Source organism: Pelecanus crispus, chromosome 1 (assembly GCF_030463565.1).
Source record: "Pelecanus crispus isolate bPelCri1 chromosome 1, bPelCri1.pri, whole genome shotgun sequence".
Classification (NCBI taxonomy): domain Eukaryota; kingdom Metazoa; phylum Chordata; class Aves; order Pelecaniformes; family Pelecanidae; genus Pelecanus; species Pelecanus crispus.
The window spans coordinates 143,088,706-143,110,971 of record NC_134643.1 but is presented as its reverse complement, the minus strand read 5'-3'; the positions used below and the strand labels follow the sequence as shown (position 1 = coordinate 143,110,971).

The following is a 22,266-nucleotide window of genomic DNA, read 5'->3' as shown; positions in this document are numbered from 1 at the left end:
GCCAGTAACTAAGCACCACGCAGCCACTTGCTCACTCCCCCTACCCTGATGGGATGGGGGAGAGAATCGGAGGAGTAAGAGTGAGAAACACTCCTGGGTTGAGATAAGAACAGTTTAATAATTGAAATAAAGTAAAATAGTAATGATAATAATAACAATATAATAATGATAATAATAATAACAATATAGAAAGCAAGTGATGCACAATGCAATTGCTCACCACCTGCCGACCGATACCCAGCCAGTTCCCGAGCAGCAATCGCTGCTCCCCGGCCAACCCCCCCAGTTTCTATACTGAGCATGACGTCATATGGTATGGAATAGCCCTTTGGCCAGTTTGGATCAGCTATCCTGGCTGTGCCCCCTCCCGGTTTCTTGTGCACCTGGCAGAGCATGGGAAGCTGAAAAGTCCTTGACTAGCATAAGCAGTACTCAGCAACAACTGAAACATCAGTGTGTTATCAGCATTCTTCTCCTACTAAATCCAAACCACAGCACTGTGCCAGCTACTAGGAAGAAAATTAACTCTATCCCAGCCGAAACCAGGACACTTACATATCTTAATTGCTTGATCTCCTGGTTTTACAAACGGTGGTCTTGTGGCAGCAAATTGATCAAACTGTGAGGTTTCACTTTCTGCATGGTTGTTAAGCTGACAGAGTGAGCCACGGACAGGCTGCTGTCATGTGAGCAGGTCTGCTAATTTGGGGTTGTTGAAAAGGGACAGAAGACATCCAACAGACATCCAGTTATGCTTACTTTGGCAGCACATGTACTAGAATTGGAACGATACAGAGAAGATTGGCCTGGCCACTGCGCAAGGATGACATGCAAATTCATGAAGCGTTCCATATTTTAGGGAAGTGGTCACGGCACCAAGCCTGTCAGAGCTCAAGGAGAATCTGGACGACACTCTTAGTCATATGGTTTAGTGTTAGGTAGTCCTGCAAGGAACAGGGAGTTGGACTCGTTGATCCTTATGGGTCCCTTCCAACTCGAGATATTCTATGACTATATGATTCCTAGGAACAGCAGGGAAAAGGAAAAGAGAAAAAATTCAGCTTGGCAGAGGGTGAAGTACAAGGAAACCACAAAGTAAAATGGAAAGGAAGAAGTCACGTAGCAAAAGGAGAGGCTGGAAAGACTAGCAGAAATGATGGAGAAAGATATTAAATAAAGAAGGAAATTAAAGTTGAAGAGGAATGCAAATAAGTGAAAATCAGAGAACCAGATTGGGAGAGGAGGAGGGGAAGAAGGCAGTAATTTAATAGTGGTACACTTTATTTGAAAAAAAAAAAGGAAAAAAAATAAAGTAGCAGTGATAAAGAGCATCTATCTATAGCAACCGTGCAAACATGCGAAACCCACTATTGAGAAAATTTCTGATATATCGTATTAGCAGATGCTTCACTTGGAGTGCTTTATGTAAGCCGTAGGCTTACTGTGTCTTATTTACTGGTCCTTCTGTTTTAAAGATAGCTTGGGGACGGTGGTTTGGCAAGGTGAGGACGATGGACTTGGAAATCCTCTCTCCCATTGTATATTACTACTAATGTACAGGTAAGCTGGTAGTCTAGAGTGGTACCAAACCTTTATTATTAGATGCAAGATGGATGCTAAATAAGTCTCTGTGCTTAAATCCCTTTAAGTGACTTCATCCCCCCCACTCCTCGCAAATGGGACTTTCATAACCACTTTTGTTTTGCTAGAAATTTTGGCTGTTATTTTGTTTTTTTTTCAGAATCCAAAGCCTGACATTGTTAGGCTTTACTCCTGAAAGATGAAGACCATCAAAACCTGAGTTACAAATAAAGGTTACATTTTGCTATGTAAACTATGTATGCAGTTAAAAAACAAAACAAAACAAAAAACCCCAAAAAACCAAACCCACCAAAAAATTAAAAAAAACCCCAAACCAGTGGCCAGAGGGAGAAGACCCGTGTTTCTGGATACTCATGGTAAAGTGGAAAATCTTGACTTGCGTGAGTTATTGTAGCTCCACTGCTGCCATCTTTATGAATCAGGAACACGGGAAAGAAGTCTGTTGCATCTTTTGCTTTTCAGTTGATTTGTAACTACTTACACCCAACTTCTCATCTCTATTGTACTCTTACCTTGGGTAAAGTGAAGAAATAGAGTGAATTCCTTATTGCCTTGAGGAATCATGATGCTTCCAAAGAATTGTGTGATTGGGATAGGTATACAGTGGTAGAGTAACTTTCTCTCTGACCAGTCCTATTTATTGCTAGGAAAAAGCACTTGAAAGTTAAAATCTGTGGTGTTTCAGAGAGTGAGATGTCTAAGTGCTGTTAAAATTCAGTGGGATTTTGGTGGCTAAGTTAGCTTCTGAAATTTGTGGTCCTTAGACTGACAAACAGAGCTGTAAATGTCCCCTTGCACCTTTGTTTTGCTTTGGTATGTGCTGTCACGCAGTCTCCTCTTCATGATTTTGAACAATCACCCTATAATAAATCAGACCTAAATAGATGCATACCACTAGATAGAGAACCTGTGTCAGCTCTATGAGTATTAATATCTCTTAATACAGATTAACAAACTGGTGAGCTTAGTTTTCTCTGCTAGTTTAGGTTATACTTTGTATTGCCTTTTGAAGAAATGCATTCCAAGATCCACCCCTTTGGGGAAGTCTTTGTGTTGGTCCTTTCTGTTTACATTTGGTAGAGCGCGTACTCAGTTAAGTGCTGATTTGATGATCATCTAATAACAAATTTCAGTGTGTGCAACTGATATTTTGAGGGTATTCCTCTGCAGCATGAGAATTGGTTGGTTGTTGTTGTGTCCCCCCTGTCTCCACCGCTAGCTATATATTTTGTCAAGGTTTTGAATGAACCGTCAGTACACTTATTCTTGAAGTCGAGTTTGTTTTCTTGTTAACTGAGTGGTGACTATAGGCTGTCAATATAATCCTTTGAGTTCTGCAGACAAGCAGCTGCTGCTGCACTGGGTGGAATCCTTGGTACAAATAGGGAAATGCAATCTTACTCACTTATTTGTTGGTGCACAGGATGGTATGTGACCCAGAATGAACCTGGACTATGGCTGGGGCCTTCTGCAAAGAACAAGCACAGCTTGTGTGGCAGAGATTGAAAGCCCTGAAGTGGTTTAGTCCCTGTGTTACTTCAATTTGAGAGTTAATAGCGGAAAAGAGGACTTAGAGATTTTAATTGATTTGGTTCAAGCAGGGTAAACGGAGCTTGGGGTAATAGAACAACTGCTGTATTGTGCACATGGGTGGTGCTTGCAGTTCGAGGTCTCTGGACACTGCCTCCTCATTGCACCTCCCTGCTTGTTACGACTAAAGGTAAAGCAGTTGAAAAGAGGAGTTTCTTCAGCAGGCAAAACCGAAAAGTCTCGATCTGAATACAAAACACCTATTACTTTTCCTGGAATTCTTTGGCAAGGAGCATACTAGAAAGTGGGTAACTTCTTAGCTCAGAATAAAAGTGAACAAATCAAATATTGAACTACCAGGTAGTTGACATTCTTTCAGCTCATAGATTTTTTTTTCCCTCCTAACATGTCTTACCTCATATATATAATGTTAATTAAGTTGTATTGCAGTCAGTAGTCTTCAGCAGATCTAATTTCTGTCACATGGTATGTGTATTCTTCAATCTGTCTTCTGCTTCAGATAGAGAACAAGGGAATATTTTTATTGTCTGGGGCTTTTTTTGTTTTTCATTGTTTTTCTTGTTTTATTGTTGGGGTTTTTTGTTGTTGGTTTTTTCCCATCCTGTTGATTTGGGGCGAAGGGAGGTGTTTGATAAATGGATGCCTTAAGCTTTCACCCAACTTCCATATTGAAAAACCACAAACCCCCCATATTTGAAGAGGAAATAATTAACTTGCAGTAGTCTGTTTTGAATAGGAACAAATAGGGAACTGGCTGATACTGAAGATCACTAATAGGTGATTAGATGTTGAATGAGCAAAACTCTGAAAGTTGCTCTGCTACCTAGAAAGCCCTTGATGCTCTGTTTCTCCACCAGGTAAGCATTTCCTTAAAACAGTATGGAGGTACAGTGCACATGGAATCAGCAACTCTGTCTATACAGAAGGAAGATATTTTAATTCTTCATTGAAAGTGTGACTTGCAATCAATAAAACGGGGAGAAAAGATACCAAATGAAAGTGCTGGAGGACTGGTTCAGCAAACACTTATGCACATTACACTTAGGTGTAACTAATTAACCATATGAGCCTTTGCCAACATAACTGTGTATTGCATAAAAACTCAGGATGAAGCCACAAGGCAGAAAAATTAAATCTTGGTTCATGCAAGAATAGCTGATAGTTTATTACTCTGCCTTTCAATTTGAAAATGTTATGTTTATAATTTATAATTAATATAATTCTCTGGAGAGCGCTATTTTGTCATAGCTTAAGTTTCCAAAATTACATCCTTAAATTTACAATTTTTCTGTAATACAGTTGCCGTGTCTTTGCCTTCCTCTTGAGTTGCTCTTATTGCAGATTCCATTGGGGATTAAACAGAAAGAAATCAGGTTCCCTGTCTGTATTTCCAGAAAAGGTGGATTGCCATCTCTATATGATGTTATCTTCTTTTCTCCACTAAAAAGATAAGTAGGTAATGGAATGGCATCAACAGTAGTAGACAGAATAGAAAGACTCTGGAAAAAATTTCCATAATGTTTTCTTTTTAGCATCTTACTCCACTGCTGAATGTTTTCAAAAACAAAGTTGGTTGGAGTTGTGTGTTTTCCTACGCTTTCCAAATTACCAACAGTCTTGCTTGATAAGCTTTAAGGATCACCAAGTATTTAAGCAGAATAATTTTGTCACACTGGGGATACTGTTGGTTTGGCATATCAGCCCATAAAGCCCCTGACAACTTCCATGATAACTCCTTAGCACAGTATGCCCTGTTGTGTCGCAGCTATTAAGAAAATCTTGTTTCCAGAAGCGCAAGACCTTTCTGAAACTCCTGCTGTGGTTCGTGGGGTTACGTCAGGGGGGATTCCCTTCTGGGGTGCTGAGCGATCGGGGAGATGAATCCAGGACAGTCACTGGAGATGTGTGGTGTATACCCACCCCCCTGAACCAAACGGTCAGACACTCCAGAACATTCCTGGGGTTAATCCTGTGGCATAAGTGGTGATAAAAAGAAGGTGTTTTAGTAAGGACATAGTGATAAAATGAGAAATATGGTATTAAGAGGAGCGAATATTAGGTATATAGTGAAAAGACTAAAGAGAAACAAATAAATGGAAAAAGCAAGGAAAATACAGAAGCCATCAAGATGAGTTATATTTTTAAGGCTTCACTTTCTTGAACTTTCATTGTTTTAGCAAAGACCATAGTGAAAGGTTTTGCCATAGATAGTGCTTTTCTCGAACTCAGTATTTCTAAGAGATTTTCATTTAGAATGACAGCATCTCTGTCCCATTACTTGTAACATGCATCTTTATTATGTCTAGGAAACAGTATTTTTAAAAAAACAACGTTTTTCCTTCCTTGCTGTGAAGATCTTTGCAATAGAGACTTCTTTCCTACTGGTGTAGAAGATGATTGCCACGTGGAGAATGCTCCTGAAATATAAATAATGTATCGATAGGAACTGTAGAACCATGTAGGTGGAGGACTAGAAAAACTGAATGTTTGCCAGGCTCTTTTATTATTTATCAAAGCTGGTGAAATCTAGTTGTCACAGCCCAAGATACTCAAAGATCTCAGTAAAAGCCATTCTTTTTGTAAGTCATGTTTCTTTAACCAAAAATTATAGTTGCACTAGTAATGTTCTTTAAAGGGTTGCAGGCTCTAGGGAGTTGGTTATGGTTTTGTAGTTTGTTTTTTGTTTCTTGTTTGTTTGGGTTTTTTTAAAATGGATTCTAACCCATAAATTTTTGCTGACAAGTTCAGAAATTATAAATTTTTGTCATATGGAGCTCTATGATACAATAGTCAAAATAACTATTTTTAATTAAAAATTTGTGGTTTTAATTAAACTACCAGGTTTCCTTCTGAGGACCACAGAACTAGTATAAAATGGACTTACCTTTAGGCACATTTGAAAATCCAAGCCCTTAATGCTTTTGGAAGCCAAACCAGTTTTTAAATCTGGTTGTTAATAATCAGAAAGTTAGCTATATGCAATATTAGCAGATTTTTTTTTTTTTTTTTTTTTTTTAATGTCAGTGTCACATAGGAGCGCTCCGAGTGGCAGGGTTGATTATTTTTTAAATAGCCTCAATTGGGTTATAATGCATGTGTGACACATAGTGTTCCCATAGAGTACCAAACGTAAATACAAGTGTACAGGTAGCATCTGGCCATAAAAGAAGTGGAATGGTTGCAGGCCTGTTGACACATGCCAGTAAGAAGAAAGAGAGCCCTGTAATAAAATCTCATTGAGGATGCAAAGAGTATGTTTCAGCATTAGGCATTCTCCTCATGTTTCACATAAATGCATCCTCCTCTCACGAGAGGATGAACAGTGCGTTTGCACCGGCTCATTCAAATTGGATGTTGGTAAAAGAAGAGTCTTGAACAAACACTGGACAGTCTGGCATTTTTTAAGGAGAGGAGAAAGGTTAAGCTGTCTGCTGTTTAAACTGCTGGTTATTGGATATTTATTTGCTGACCGTGTGTATTGAAGGTGGTGAAAGCATCATTGGCAAGATTTTGGATGGCTGCGTAGCACAGGTCAGGATTATATTCAACTAAGGCTGTTTTTGCAATAAAGTTTAGATCTTCGTAAGTGATTTAGTATGTTGGTTTTGTATCTGAGGATAGCTAGATTGTATTTTGCTAGGAGGTAAAAGAGGGTAGGATGTGCCTTCTCTGTATCCTTTCCCTTTCTCTCTCTGACAGCACAGCAGCTTTAACTTTGCTTAGAGCTATAGTAAAGGAGAAACTGCACTAGATACGGCATTTACTAACCAGAACATTTATTAAAAATAATTAAAGACAGACTTCACTATGAACGTTTTGTTTCTGTTCTTTTTGTTTGCTGCTTCAAAAATAATGTAGAGCTCACTGACCCCAAGCTTGCTAATTTTCTCCTTAATGTACTGAGCGGCTGCGTGGAGTAGAGCCACAGTCGCTCTTTTGGGTGAAGCACAGTGTCATCTTGCAGTGCCCTAGGCATATTTTAAAAGCATCACTAGATATAGAAAGAAAGCATCACTTTATAGAAAGAAAAGGTAAGGCTATACGCGCACACTAGATTTACTCCTGCATTGCTCTCACAGTGAAGAGATTTATAAGAACCAAGGAATTTTTATGTTATTCTAAATTATTCGTCTGTTTAACTCTCCCACCCTGCAATGGACACACACACGACCACCACCTGTATATATAGCCAAATATCAGAAATAAATGCCTTCACTCTTTCAGCAGGGCATCTGTTTAACGGTGTCTTCAACATTAAGGAAAGTCTTGTCTTAAAAATGCTCCTACAGTTTGGTTTGTTTTTTTTTTTTTCCCTTCTCTCTCTCTCTGCATGCGTGCTCTTTCCCTTTCTATTTTTTTTTTTTTTTATTTTGAAGGCACCCTTTCCAGGGCTTTAATGTTGATTTATTATTTTTATTATTTCTTTATTTTTCCCTGTCTTTCCCAAAGACAGGATAAAATGTCTTTCAAGACAACTGCTTCAATGAAACTTTGTGTTCCTGGATGTGAAGTCTTGCTTGTTTAGTGAAAGTAGTCTGCAATATTTGCTCAAGTGAGCTGTTGCTCTGAGAAAATGTTAAAAATAAGAGTGAATTACCTAAAAAATGTGTGTGTATATGTATTTTATTTATGTATGTAAACATATGCTATAGACATGGTGTCTAGACTTGGTTTTGATTTGTTTATGCAAAACAGACATGTGTAGTAGTTGTGTAAGTGGCACTGTCTTCAGCTGGCTTAGACATTCTTCCACGGACATTCTGGACCAGAGATTCCTACAGGAATAACATGAATTTGCATGCAGCTAATCTCCGGGTTGACTGGCTCCGTTTGGATGATTTCCTGTAGAGGTGCTGTAAGCAGTGACATGTTTTGTACGTGCTTCCTCAGGCAATTTGAATGCATTAGTGGTGTCAGGTGAGCGGCAGAAATCAAGTGGTCCTGCTGGCATTACTGGTAGTGAACTATACAGTGGATAAATAAACTTTTGAAGTCTATATAGCATTTCAGTTCTAGAATATGGAGTTTTTTGGTTTGGGTTGTTTTGTTGTTGTTGTTTGGGTTTTTTTGTTCTGTTTTTTAAGTAGGAAAAACAGTCTTGCACTGGGCTGTGTATGCTTCCTGTATGGCTGCAGTGATGCTGGGAATCAGAGTAAGCCTGGAATCACAGGATTGTAAAATGTGCTCCAGAGCTAAATAAACACTCTCTGCAAGAGTCCCATGTATCTGTTAAATAGGCTTCCAGAAGGTGTGGTTTAACCGTACGACTGCGTGGAAGTATTATGTCAGCAGCACATAGCTTATTCAGTCCCAGAGAGATTTGTTCAAATGCTCTCCCCTGCCACCTCTGTTGGGGCAGCTCGTTGTGAAAACCCTAGATTCAGCTTCCAGTGAAAGAGGCTGCTATGGAAAAAGGCATGACACAAAGCCTATCGAATTATTATGGTCCAAAGGATTGCTTTGTTGCCCCCATAATTATCAGGTGCTCTGCATTTCACTATATTTGTTGCTTGGTACAGTGGAGAATGACAGGCAACTCTGTAATGTGCCAGTGTTTGAGGGGGGAAAAGTGATGCAACTTGAGACTCGCACCACTTTCAGTACTGGTTGAAAGGCTGAAAGACACTTAACGTTTCCTAGGCTGGACAGCCCTCTTCCTATCCTATACACACAGTGGGTTTTGATTGCACTCAGTTTTATGCTGTTAAATTCATCTCAGTTTTGGGGGGGGATGTGTGGTTTTGTTTGATTGTTGGGTTGGTGTTTTTTGTTTGGTGTTTTGGTTGTTTTTTTTTTTTTTTATCAAACCATTTCATACTCTTTGAAAACTGTGAGTAGAACCCTGGTATTATCTTAAACATTCATTAACTTTCAGTACCAGAAGATAGCTTCTTGCTCTTCTGAAATCTGATGATTAATGCTTTTGTTTACTTCTGAGCGATATGTTGTTTGTCATGTCACCGCTGAAGTCCCATTCCTTTTCTAAAATGGGTGTTCTTGGCTTTGCACAGGCAAACGTTTCCTTTTTCTCTTGCAGAACCGCCTCAGCTTCTTGTCCAGAATCCAAATAAGGAATGGAGTTTAAAATTTGAATTAACCTTAGAACAATATTTAACAATTAAATTTTAACTCTGAGTTTCAGTAAGTTAGTTACTCTTTTCTTCTGACTACCTAGAAGAAAAACGAAGGTGGTGACAGCCCTTTTTCCTGCATGTAAACAGGGTGTATTCAATAGTGTTAATCGGCTGATTCTTCTGATAAGCTCAGAGGGCTCTAATTCTGAAATAATACAAAACGAACGAGTCAGCAGCTCTGCATGTCCATCTTTCACTGTTGAACATTCTAAACATTTGTATTCTAGGACAGCTGTCAGCCAGCTCTCAATCAATATTTCCAGTATTCAACTTTCTCAGACAACATATAGAATATCTCTGGGTATACTATAACATACACACCACCTGTGAGTGAGTGCAGCCTTTCACTCTTTGGTAGAGAAATGTCGAAGGGGCTGCGTGGTTATCCCTGCATAGTTTCAGGCTGGTGATAGAAGAGTTAGCCATTTATAGAAGATATGTCTGAGCTGTCCCAGAGAAGACCTAAGCTGGTACATTAGAAGAGATGGAAAGAAAATCAGAGTTAACAGTGTTTTGGGAAGGGTTCATCATTATCTTTTGGAAAAGTCTAACTTCGCTGCTGGTGCCCATGAAATTGTCCATTTATAGTGTTGTGCTTTCACAGCAAGTTTATATGTTGGTGTTTGTATGCTTACATTGTAAATGCAAGTACCATGTCTGCTTCTGATGGATGTCGACTGAATGCAAAGGCAGACTCTGAGGAAGAGAGTGCTCTTATGCTAAATTTAGTCGGCTGCTTACTCATTTTGTAGATGAGAAAAAAAAAAATCTTCTCTTTGACTGGGATGTTGAGGGTAGCTAGCAGCTCAGAGGTTTTTAGAAGCTCTAGTTCAGGGAAAATACGGGTATCTCTAGAAAAATAACAGCAAGTGGCAATTTACAGACTATTCTTAATGTATGCTTTTTTCCTAGTTACAATTTAATTAAAAAAGGAAAATATTCCAAATCAAGGTAATAGATGTAGTATTTGAAGTTACTTTTTCTGTTCAAGCTGTAGTAATTCAGGGAGGTTTTGGTCATTTTTCTACCCATCTGACAGCTGCATAGAGGGGAAAGGCTCAAATTTGTGCTCATGCTCTGAGGAGGAGTAAGCTCAGCCCTTAGTCTTTCTGGTGACTGGTCAGTCAGCTTGGAGGTGGCCATAAGCTGCCTTTTTGCCCAGCTGTTCTCATGGGAACAGTCTCTCTTCAGGGAGAGAGGGGTTTTTTCGGGAAAGAGAGGTAGCTCCATGCCTGAGGACAGCTGCTACTGCAAAAGAGCCTCAGTGTTTGGTGAAGGGTCTTCCTTTCGGATCCTGAAGAACAATTTTGGATTGTAATTTACTTTGGGTTTAGAGTGTTACTATTACTCTGTGAAGAGGGAACAAGGTCCTCGAATTGATGCAGTCATACTAGATACTGGATTGTATATTTGGTTGAGTATATGCAATATACACCAGTCAAACTTCATTGAAGACGATGCTGCAGCTGTTGGAAAATGCTGTGAATGAAATTCAAGGGTAATTATAACTCAATATTTTTTTACATAGAGTTTTTAGTAAATTGAAAAGTTATTTGCCAATGAAAACAGTTCATTGAAGTTCTTACTTTATGAGTATCAAAGGCATAAGGCTATAGGTGTTGTGGAAAGTAACAATAGTACAATGAAGTCCTTGCTGCAGATCAGGTTGTCTTGCATCAAATTCTTCTTGGTCTTTGAAAATGCTTCTGCAGTCATGTTGTTTGTCAGTTTTTTATTAGATGTTTTTCCACTCAACATTTAAGATGCAGAAAATGTAAATGTCAGTTCCATATTAAGGATTAGCTTTGGGCCTGGAGAAGAAAGCATAAAGTTAATTGAAAGGTCATAAATAAATGAGTGCTTTTCTTGTGTGTGTTTGTGCATATTACTTTGTAAAATCTGTTTGTAGAGAAGTGAATGTTTAGTTTCTAAAGAAGATCTGGATAAACATTACACTTGTTGATCATCTTAGCTGCAGTCTGTAGGATTCTCCAGTTCTCAGTTACTTGACACAACTGTTACACAGTTTCAGGAGCTGGCTGGATTGCTTCAGAAACAAAAAAGAGATGCCATATTCAGTGCTAAATGAAAAGAAATTTCTAATAATTATAGCACATGATAACAAATACTTAATAAAAGGAAAAGGAGAACAAGAGAATGCGATGTTCATTGCAAGAGACACAGCATTTAATGGAAATTTTGTGGCTCTATGGTGCCATATCTTGAAACAAGTTTGATATAGTGAGGCTATATAACGTAAAATGCCTACCCTATGAAAAGAGAAGTTTGTTCAAGCCCAGAAATAAGTTATAAAATAGGGGTTTCTTTTTTCTGTTGCAATTTCCGATCCCCTAGCACTACAATTTTTTTTGTTTCAAACAAACAAACAAAACATCCCAAGCACATAAAAGGGAAAGGTATTGAACAATCCAAGAGTTTTAACTTGAGTGGTGCATCAAAACCTTGAAAATAGTTGACAGTGTTCTAAGTTTGGTGTTGGCTGCGCTTAAATGTGTGTAAATGCTGCTAAACCACGTAGAGATAGGTCTGTGCAATGGAGGGGTTTGCAGGAGTCTCAGCTGAGCTGCCTGAGGCGCTGGAGGTACCGTGCAAGACCTGTCTGAAGAAAAGTTCTGCAGGAACTCTGCATTCAAACAGTCACTTTTCAGACCCATCGAAACTCAACAATTTATAGTAGCAGCCTGTAACATGCTTATGTACCCGGATGTCATAAATACTATTGTGCTTTTGAATGAAGATTTAAATATAGAAATTAGCCAAGTGATGATTTTTAAGCTACAAAATATATATGCTGTGTTTACAGAAGTAGTGAGCTAATGCAAAAGCGTGTTTTTAACATTCAAGGGGACATTTTTCTTCAAAGCTGTAGGAGAAATGATGAAAAGAGACCATAGCTTTTGCTGTAAATGTGAATTTCAGAAACATTTCCATTTTTGCATAATAGGATCACGTGAATGAATGTAATCTTAGGAGCACGATAATTAATACACATCTGTCATTTTAGAAAGAAGGTTTCCAAGAGATGTTTTTATAATATATTTGCTGTTAATTAAATATCAAAACTTCTTCAAGCACTTACTACAGTTAAGTTGCTTCAGTCGTGGTGAACAAGTGATCCTGGCAGCTCTTGAGTCTCATCAGAGCACTGTGCAACCTGTGACTCCATGGGACGGGGGGGCAGCAATGGTGTGCAGCCCTACTGCTTCAAAACCCAAGTAATCAGCAGCTGGCCAGAAGCAGAGAACCCTCTTCTGGCTGGGGCAATGGGGATATTGTTCATGGGAGCAGATGGCGCTTCCACTGAGGTAGGGGACAGGGAAGGTCCAGCTGTGACGTAGGGTCAGGAAAATAATCTCACATCACCTCCTTCAATCCCCTGCGTCTATAGAGTGATCTGAACTGTAATGCTGTTGTATTGTTTATTGTATTAGTATATATACAAACTAATTGTTTGTAGTCACTAGAGCATCTCATTGGACTTCAGTGACTTGGTACCATTTAGAGCTGGTATTTCAAATTTCGTAAAGGCGTAGGCAATGCAGAGGTAATGTGAGGGAGCACTTAGTTCATGTGAAAGGGCTTTGCCAAACAAAATGGCACTAAACTGTTGTGCAGTGAGGACATTTTAGATTTTGCAAATTATTTTGTGTATGATATGCTCTAGATTAGCTGTATTGTAAAAGTTTAATATGAGGATAAGGAGTGAAGATTTTATGTATCTTAGTTAGCAGCCTTATGTGTTTTTTCAGAGCTTTTTCATTCACTGTTTCCAGGTGGAGTGTCTTTCCACAAATTCATAGTTGGGTACTGGTAGGTGGAAATTTTCCTCTAATAAATGTCATCTGGATCCTATTTTAATAATTGTAAAAAAAAAAGGGGGAAAAAAAAGTTTATAGTCCTAGGAGGGACGTGGCTTTCATCAGATGGTGTTCTTTTAATTCCTCTATCTTGGCAACTATGAAATTAATACTGAGCGGGTGCTGTGCCCAGAAAACAAATGTTGCACATAATTCTGTTTTGAATTAAAGTGGCATCATGCTAGTGTGTATATCATTATTGATACTCTCTTGGGCCCTGTGAAGCGCATATATCAATGTTCTGGACTGCAACCCCCTTTTCTGGGATACTAGAAAACAGTAATGGGGAATGTATGAAAACGATGACGTGGAAACTGGCTTTTCTTAGTCTTGTAGCCATGCCTGTTGTAAATAGGTAGTGACTATACCAAAGAAATTACTCTTCTGCAAGGTTAGATTTGTGAGAGCCTCAAGGTGTTTTCTTTTTGCTGAAAATCTATTTAAACCAATTATTTAAGCACGTCTGCAAAACTGTTAGTAGTTCATACAAAGTTATGGATGTCCAACTGATTTCTGAATTGCCCTTGTCATAAGCTTTTCTTTCATCTGGGCGCCCGCTATATATGGTGAGATTGTGGCTTATTGCCTCCTTCAAAGGGTGGATTGAAGCCGTGGTGATAACTTTGCTGTAAAAACAACAGCCAGCCATTATGTTCTGCTCTGCTTTTGCAAGGACTTCATGTCAGATTGATTTGCAGATGATGAGGATAATGGATGCAAGGAAAAAGAGTGGGGGGACTTCTTAACGTATTAGTGCTGGGAGATGACAGAGATGGCAAATACAAAATAAGAAACAAGATAATGAATCGAAAGAAAGATTCCTCTCTAAAGGCTGGTGGCATAATCAGATGAAGCCAATACGCATTTGCAATTTAAGCTTGTATGTTTTATGTAGGTTGTATTTTGTCTGTCTTCTGGTGCGTTTCCACTTCAGATTGCAGGAAAAAAAAAGGTTTTGACTTTCTGTGAGGGTTCTGGGGGGGAAAAAAGTGAGCTGCTTCAGAAAGGAATTAGTATCAAGGCATTACTTACATATATGCATATACACAAACACACACATGTAGACATCTTGGTGGTGGGACTGGGAATTATTTTTGGCCCTCTTAAGTTTTAAATACTTAACCTATGGACAAAAGTCTTCTCTGGAGCCAAGTTGGGTTTTTTTATATATTGATGAGCTATATACCTCATAACTGTCTGGCAGAGCTAAAGGGCAGTTGTTTACATCTTTGTGCTTCTATTTCATTTCTGCTCTGAGCCGAAGTGCTGGACCATAAGAAATCTACAGTGCAGAACATTTCTTTATAAACATTGAGCACGTAATTTTGCGACTGGAATAGAGTTTATTTAACAAAGTGCTGGGGAAATAAAATAGCAAACTCATCAACCCAGGGCCTTTATTCCCATCCCTCTGCAGGGTGACGTTTCCAGGCTCGGCAGAGCAGGGTTCCAGCTCCCCACTTCCGGAGCATGAATTTTACTGAGGATAAAGGTTGTGCATTGATGTATTAAGCTTGAACAAGCATCTGTTGTTGTAGGCAATGACCATAGACAATTACAGTTCTCCGTCTGCAAACCTGATGCATTGTGTAGACTTTTAAAAGCTGTATTGACAAACATGTAGTGGAAATAATTAGCCTCCGGAGGCTTCATTGAGAGACATGAGAAAGCAGCTGCTGGGTATTGTAAGGACGCAGGCTCCTTTGCAGCAGCAGCGGCACAGGGCTGGAGTTCAATTCCTGTGACATAAAATAAGATGTGTAATTGCATTTTGTTGTATTTTATCAACTACTTGCTGATGGCAATCTGAATTTTTGATAGGCTCTGCAGAGCGTGAGGGAGGATGGACTTTTCCCGGTAGTGGTAACAGCGGTATTTGCTGAGGCATCTCTTTGTTAGCTCTGAGCCATTAATAATGGTAAGTGATATTTAGAAACATGAGCAAAAAGATGGTTTTAGATGGGGAGGGTTTGGTTGGAGGCAGGGAGAGAAAGAAGAAATCATTTTTCTATGTGCTGTTGTATCTTCTGAAGAAGGGCAGGATCCGTTTGCGATCTGAAAACAAGGCTGTAGTGTGAAATATGGTAAAAATGGGCTTCCAGCTTTTAACTGGATTGTTTTTCAGTGTACAGAGTCTGACATGGCTTGTTCTTGTCCATCCATGCACATGAACTTTATTCTTTAGAAAAGAATAAAAAACCTTGTCAGCAGCTGGACTGTGCCAGGGGTCCCTTTTCAGCAGTGCCATTGAGAAAAAATTGCTTCGGAAAATACGGGAGCGAAGCCTGCTTGTCTGTAGCTTTACCTGTGGGTAGGATCACGCCTTTTCCTTATGATTTTTTTTTTCTGTTGTTTTTGGTTGAAGACTTAGGACTCTAGTGATATTTATGCTGGTTATAAATTTTTTCTGTAAAGTTTTTGGTTCTGTTCTTAGGTATTTTGTACTGAAACATAAAAACTGAAAGGGAAAACTTGCAGAAAACATAGCTGAAGAAGAGTTTGACTAGTCAGCTTGTTTGAAACATTGAAAAAAATGGGTATGAAGACATTAAAGCTGATTCTAGAACTTTCCAGCTTGGTTTCACAGTTTATTCTAGTTTGTTTTCAAACTTTGATGGAATTATTACTGTTTGTTATAATTATTATTTAAGAATAAATATTCTAAAATGTTATTGGATGTGAGAGGCAAAATAAAATTTCCACAGCAATTTCCAGGAGAACTTTAATTTGAATAATAATTTTAATAGTGTGTCCTAGAACTTACCCATAACTGAGACTGCACCGGAGTGCCTGGGATGACAAATAATTTTTAGCCCTGAACCAGTTTCAGTTTGGACTCATGCCTGTTACATTTTCTAAGTGCAGAAGATGAGGATATGTGACAAGAATTTGGGTGCAGGAGAGCAGCATATCTACTGTTTGGAAGGAACAGTTGTCTTCCGTAATGTGCAGTTTCTTAAATTAAATCGGAAATTAAAATCTGAGCATTGAATTCCATTAGTGAGCTTTCTTGTTTTCAGAAAAGTGTTTTGATTTTCTCTTCTTATGCTTTGTGCTTGCAAACAAAAGAGGAGCTGCCTGCCTGCCTGTATGAAGTAGATGAGAAACATTTTTTTTTTTTTTTTTTTCCTTCAGTGAATGAAGTTCTGTCAAAAGCCAAGTAAGAAGCTGGGAAACAAATTCTTTCCTCATCCTTTTTGCTTCATTTTAGGAGCTATTTGTGAGAGGGTGATACTGAGTAAACCATCTGGGTGTGCAGAAAGTATTCTTTTTTTTTTTCGCCTGTAGTTGGCCATTTTAATCTAAAATATGGGTGTCTGCACAGTGACTGTTAAAAGTCATATTTCTGGTGTATTACATGCGCTTGCCCAGGCTCTACTGTCCTTGTTTGTAAATACAAAACAGCAATTGTAGACCATCATACATATATATGTATGCACATGTGCTTTCTTTTAATATAGAAACAAAACTCTGACCTTTCTTCCTATGTGTTGCCTTGCTGGCTGGCAGCCGCTCAGGTGATCAGAAGGTTGGGGCCATTGATGTCGGGGAGCAAGGTGGGCCCAGGCTGGTGTCGGTTTAGGGTAATGTAGTAAAGAGCTATGATTTGTTCCTGTTTCTATGATTTTATGATTGCAGTAAAATTACAGGGCGACACACCAGTGGGTTTTATTTGTTTGGATTTTTAAACTTGGTACTATTATTTTCTTTTAGTAAGTGCCTGGAAAAATACTACCGGGAAGACACAGCAGTCTTGAATATTATTTTATTTATTACAAGCAGCAACAGCAACATCCTCCCCAAACCTCATTGCTTCTGTACTAAAACTAGTTTAGAGCTCATTACGTGGCTTTTGGCAGACGAGCCACGTGGCGTGGGAAGCGCGGCAGCGTGGCATTTGGTACCCTTAGAGGTGTATGCGCTTGGCCCTTGGAAACATGACCGTCCAGCCTTGCCAAGGACTAAAATCCCAGCATTTACCGCTCTCGTTACTCCTGTGGTTGGCCAGTGCTGCCCTACTTCATTTACGGTACCAAACCCTAACCCTACTCCTCCTTGCGCAAGTGAAACTATGTCTTGGTACAGAAAGTGTGTTAACTAAGAGCTGCGACTGGGCGCTTTGGAGATAAGGCTCAGGTCTGCTCACGTTATGTCTGTGCAAATAAAAAGAGAAAGCAAACTCAGGTCACACATTGTGCTTTTTCGCCTTGGCTGAGCAGGCCTTGGCAATGAAGAGACGGTCCTGGTTAGGGTCAAGCAGTTCTCCCTCGCAAGGAAGGTCCAGATGTGCGTTTTCATTAGCCTGGCTTCCTGAATCTGGCAATTTTTTCTATAGCTACTGGTGCAAGGCCAAAGATCTTTGATGGCCACAGCCTTTTCTTTTCAGAAACGTATTAAAACAGAACGAAACCACAGCCTTGTTAAATCCAAATCCTGAAGTGACTGGTTGCAGTAAAGGTTGAAAGCATGACTATCTCTTCCAATGTTTGCAGTTTCTGTTTGGGAGCAGTGGGATATCTGTCTGTCTCCTTACCCAGCCATGAACTATAGTTATATAAAAAGGCTTTAAAGGTATTCATAATGCCCCCTATACTGTGACTGGTGTGTGGTTGAGTCTGGATCGGAGGGAAGTGCAATATTTACTCTTAATTTTACACTTTCTTTTCAATAGTGTGTCATTACTGAGCACGCTTGAGCAAGGTTTATTATTTTAGTTAATCTGCTAGGTTTTGTGAGGTAAGTACATCAAGTGGTATGCTGGTTTAACGAAGGCAGCTAAGGTGTGGTCTTGCACAAAACTGGTTTAAATGTCTCCTTTGCCAGCTTCCTGGGTTCAGGCTCTCTTTTCTCCAGAGCGTCACCTCTGCTGAGTGCTACATTGCTTGTATTACAGTAATGTAAAGGGACAGTAGGAGTAGAGAGGGACTGCGTTGTGCTGGACACTGTCAGTGGAATAAGAGCCAGATTGCAGCATTTCCATTGCTGCTGAGAGATCAGCAGTTCCCTTTATAATCTTTCCAGTTTAAACTCTTCAGTTTGTCAGTGGCATTTATGGTATACTTTGGTAGCCCATGTGAAGTTTTCAAAACCTCATTCTAAGCTAGATATTGATGTTGTTTAAGTCTTTGCTCTCTTTAAGGAGAATTAAAGGCAACTTCTGTGCTCGAGGGTAGGATGGCCCTGCAGAGGGACCTGGACAGACTGGATCGATGGGCCGTGGCCAACTGTATGAGGTTCAACAAGGCCAAGTGCCGGGTCCTGCACTTCGGTCACAACAACCTCATGCAACGCTACAGGCTTGGGGAAGAGTGGCTGGAAAGCTGCCTGGCTGAAAAGGACCTGGGGGTGTTGGTTGACAGCTGGTTGAACATGAGCCAGCAGTGTGCCCAGGTGGCCAAGAAGGCCAACAGCATCCTGGCTTGTATCAGGAATGCTGTGGCCAGCAGGAGCAGGGAGGTGATTGTCCCCCTGTACTCGGCGCTGGTGAGGCCGCACCTGGAATACTGTGTCCAGTTTTGGGCCCCTCAATACAAGAAAGACATTGAGGTGCTGGAGCGTGTTCAGAGGCGGGCAACGAAGCTGGTGAAGGGTCTGGAGAACAAGTCTTATGAGGAGCGGCTGAGGGAACTGGGGTTGTTTATCCTGGAGAAGAGGAGGCTGAGGGGAGACCTTATCGCTCTCTACAACTACCTGAAAGGAGGTTGTAGTGAGGTGGGTGTTGGTCTCTTCTCCCAAGTAGCTAGCGATAGGACAAGAGGAAATGGGCTTAAGCTGCGCCAGGGGAGGGTTAGACTGGAAATTAGGAAAAATTTCTTTACGGAAAGGGTGGTCAGGCATTGGAACAGGCTGCCCAGAGAGGTGGTGGAGTCACCATCCCTGGAGGCGTTTAAAAAACGGGTAGATGTGGCACTTCGGGATATGGTTTAGTCTGGCCTACCCTTGATTAGTCTAGAGTGGGCTTGGTAGTGTAGGTTAATGGTTGGACTGGATGATCTTAAAGGTCTTTTCCAACCTACATGATTCTATGATTCTATGATTCTGTTTCTTGGCTTTCCCAGCAAGAAGGAACTGGACGTACCTTTTTTTGTTTTGCTGTTGAAAAATGTGGAAAAAATAACATGCAGAAGCTGGGTGGAAGCATGGCTGACACATAGCCATTACATTTCAGAGACCAGACCCTTTGAGTTTGGTTGGTACTTTTTAAAGAATGTTTTTGCTTAGAGGTTTGTGAAAGAAAAGGCACAGACCTTGCTATCACAAGTTGAAAAGTGAAATTTATTGCTAAAACAAATGGTGTAAGCTGGTTTTACTCAGAGGAACAACTCAATCTAGAGGAGTTCTCATGGGAAGGTTGCCACTGGAGGGGCATGAGAGAAGGAGGATCTCTGGACCTCTTATGATATTTCAGAAGGATTAAAATAAATGATTCATTTCCTTGTTTATGGTCTCAAAGAGCAGAGTTCAGTAACCTCCCAGACCCTGCTGTTTTCAGCAGTGAAATCTCGCCTTTACACCAAGGGTAGTAGAGCTTTGTTCAGAGCAGTGTGCAAGGAAGGTAGTGTCACAGTATAGGGTGATACAGGTCTGCCCACTTATAACTGGGGTTTGTCAGCCTTTTCAAAATGTATGATATGGCTAAATGAAGAAACATCAAACCATCAGGTCCAAGAGAGCTTTTTTTTTCTTTTTTTTTTTTTTTTTGGTAGGAATCTGTGTACTGTTGTTTGTTCTTATTGTCATCAGTCCTCGTGCTGCTGTCATGTAAAGCAGCAGCTGATGGGTCTTTCTCATTTATATCACTTGCAGCAAATCATTAGCTCTGTCTTATCCAAAGGGCTTTAATTTTTGGCTTCACAGTCCTTTAATGTGCTTCTTGCTGGCACTGACCCATGACTCTGGGTCTGTCTCTCGGATCCAGCTTGAAAATGTGTTTTCCTGCAGGATATGAATACAGTGGAAATTCATCCAGTTTGTCCAGACTTACACCCGAGACTTGCTGTCATGTCCTGTGAACCCGGACTTCTTTTGGAATGATTTCTTGAGTGAAACTGCAGTATGGGAATGGGTGCTGATGACTTTACAGACAGAACAGATTTTGATAGTAGATTCAGACATACTCCACTTCTCTTATTAGCTAGTAGGTGCCTTACATAATTTAAAAAGCACACTGTAATACATTGCAACATGGGCATCTCGCTAACAAGAGCTGCCAAGCTTCAGCATAGAGTCTCTATTTAAGATGCTCACTGACAGACTCCATCACAAACTTCTCTTAATTTAATTAATGTTTACCTGTCTCCTCTATAACTTAACTGCAGTATGAAAAGCTTCCTTATCTTTCTGTTAGTAGCAGAAAGTCTGTCCAGTAACAGCAGACTTGCACGTGGCACCGATGAGTAAGTATCATTTAGGTAAACTAAATATACCTCTCACAGTTGTTAACATGCTAGATTTAGAGAGCAGGAGCTGAGTGATGGATTTAGGTAGGGAGGTGTAGGAGAGTGTGCCTGGAAATTTAAGCAAGGAGTCATCTGCAGCAGGAGGTAAGAAGGGTCTTCAGTGACGCTAATGCACAGAAAGGCCTCCTGCACATCCCATAGTCAAGGGAGAGAAAATGGCTTTTCCAAAAGGGAGTTCACTGCCCAAGCTGGATAGCAGCTGCTGCATCCCACTCCTTGGAAGAGCCTCTTTTTCTTTGTCAGCGATATATCAAGCTAAAGGGGACAAGCATCACTAAACCAAAGGTTGCTTTTCTGAATACCTCCCACAGGCTTTCTGAGGGCAGTGTTCAAGTGAAGTATGTAAGAAGGACTTAAGATTTCTAAGAGATGTTGAGAGCCATCTGCTCTCTCTGGGTTTGCCTGGATCTTGGAAGAGGGAAGAAACAGTGCAGTAGAGATGTGCAGGTATGACATCAAGTGGGGAAAAAAATGGAATAAAAAATGTATTACTTTTTTCTGAAACTGGCTGTCTCGCCTGTAATGTCCTTCTCCATACTGTGGATGTGTCTGAAAGACAGTGTTCAACAGCATTGAAAACCTGGGTTATTTTAAAAAAAAAAAAAAAATCTTTGCTCTGAGGAGTTTAAAATTCCTTGTCTGTTTAAAAAGCACAAGCAGAAGGAGGGAAGAGGAGAGGAGTGGTAGGTGTGGGAGTGTATTAGAAGTAGGAGTGCAGAAGGGGCATCTTCTGAAAAGGCACCTTGGCCAAGGTGGGTGGTGGTTGATATAGGTGGACGTTTGCTAAGAGAAATTGTATCATGAGGGGTGGAGTTACATTTAACTTGGGTGGATAAAAGCTACAAGACGACTTTGGTTCCCTCTGTTTTCACACAAACTTTTAGTGCTACTTAACATTACTTGTGATTGTAGGTTGCCTCTTCAGTAAATGAAGTGCGTCTTTGTGGCCCCCTTAGTGCAGATAAATAATTTTCCAGAATTTTCTGTCTGAGACTGGATCATTTCACACTCAGCTGTATTCACATTTCCCATGCAGATGGAGTCATTGGCAGCAAGTGTAATTGGGTAATATTTTTGTCTAAATCGATTTGGTTTTCAGTTTCAAAGAGATACCAAAACAGCCGTAGTAAAGAAGCCCTTCAGAATCACGTTTTATTTCATAAGGATATAATATCTCTGCAGTCTGTTCTTTAGTGATAACTCAGATCTTGTGAAACATTTTTTTGACACACTTATTTTTTTATTTTTTATTTAATTTAGATTTTTGTTTTAAATTTATGGCTTTGTCTTCAGTTACGGAGCATCTAGCACATTCCTGAAACTGCTGTATTCCTGGCCAGTGTGCTCCATCCGATGGTAGATCAGAATCAGGGATGCAAACGGCTTCTGTCCAGTAATCTGCTTATTCCCCAAATATGGGAACAACTGCTCAGGCACTGAACCTCCCTGCCAAAAGCCAAATTTCAGCCCCCTTGCCGTGGTTTGACAGGGATTTGGCAGGTGCTGCCTTTGAGGGGACTTGCTAGGTAGGTAGAAGGCAAAGGGGGGAGAAGCGGTGCCTCCTGGCCCCCAGGGCCATGGGTAGCCGGGTGTGCGGGCAGGGGCGAGGCGCCTGGTTCGTGCTGGGGGAATGGACTGTGG

The 22,266-nt window shown here is 40.2% G+C and overlaps 1 non-coding gene across 1 annotated transcript; it reads left to right on the top strand.

Moving 5' to 3' along the window:
- Positions 1-751: 751 nt before the first annotated feature.
- Positions 752-858, top strand: LOC142597199 (U6 spliceosomal RNA). Its single transcript, XR_012832016.1, has one exon. It is a non-coding gene; the product is annotated as a U6 spliceosomal RNA (small nuclear RNA).
- The last annotated feature ends 21,408 nt before the right edge of the window (positions 859-22,266 follow it).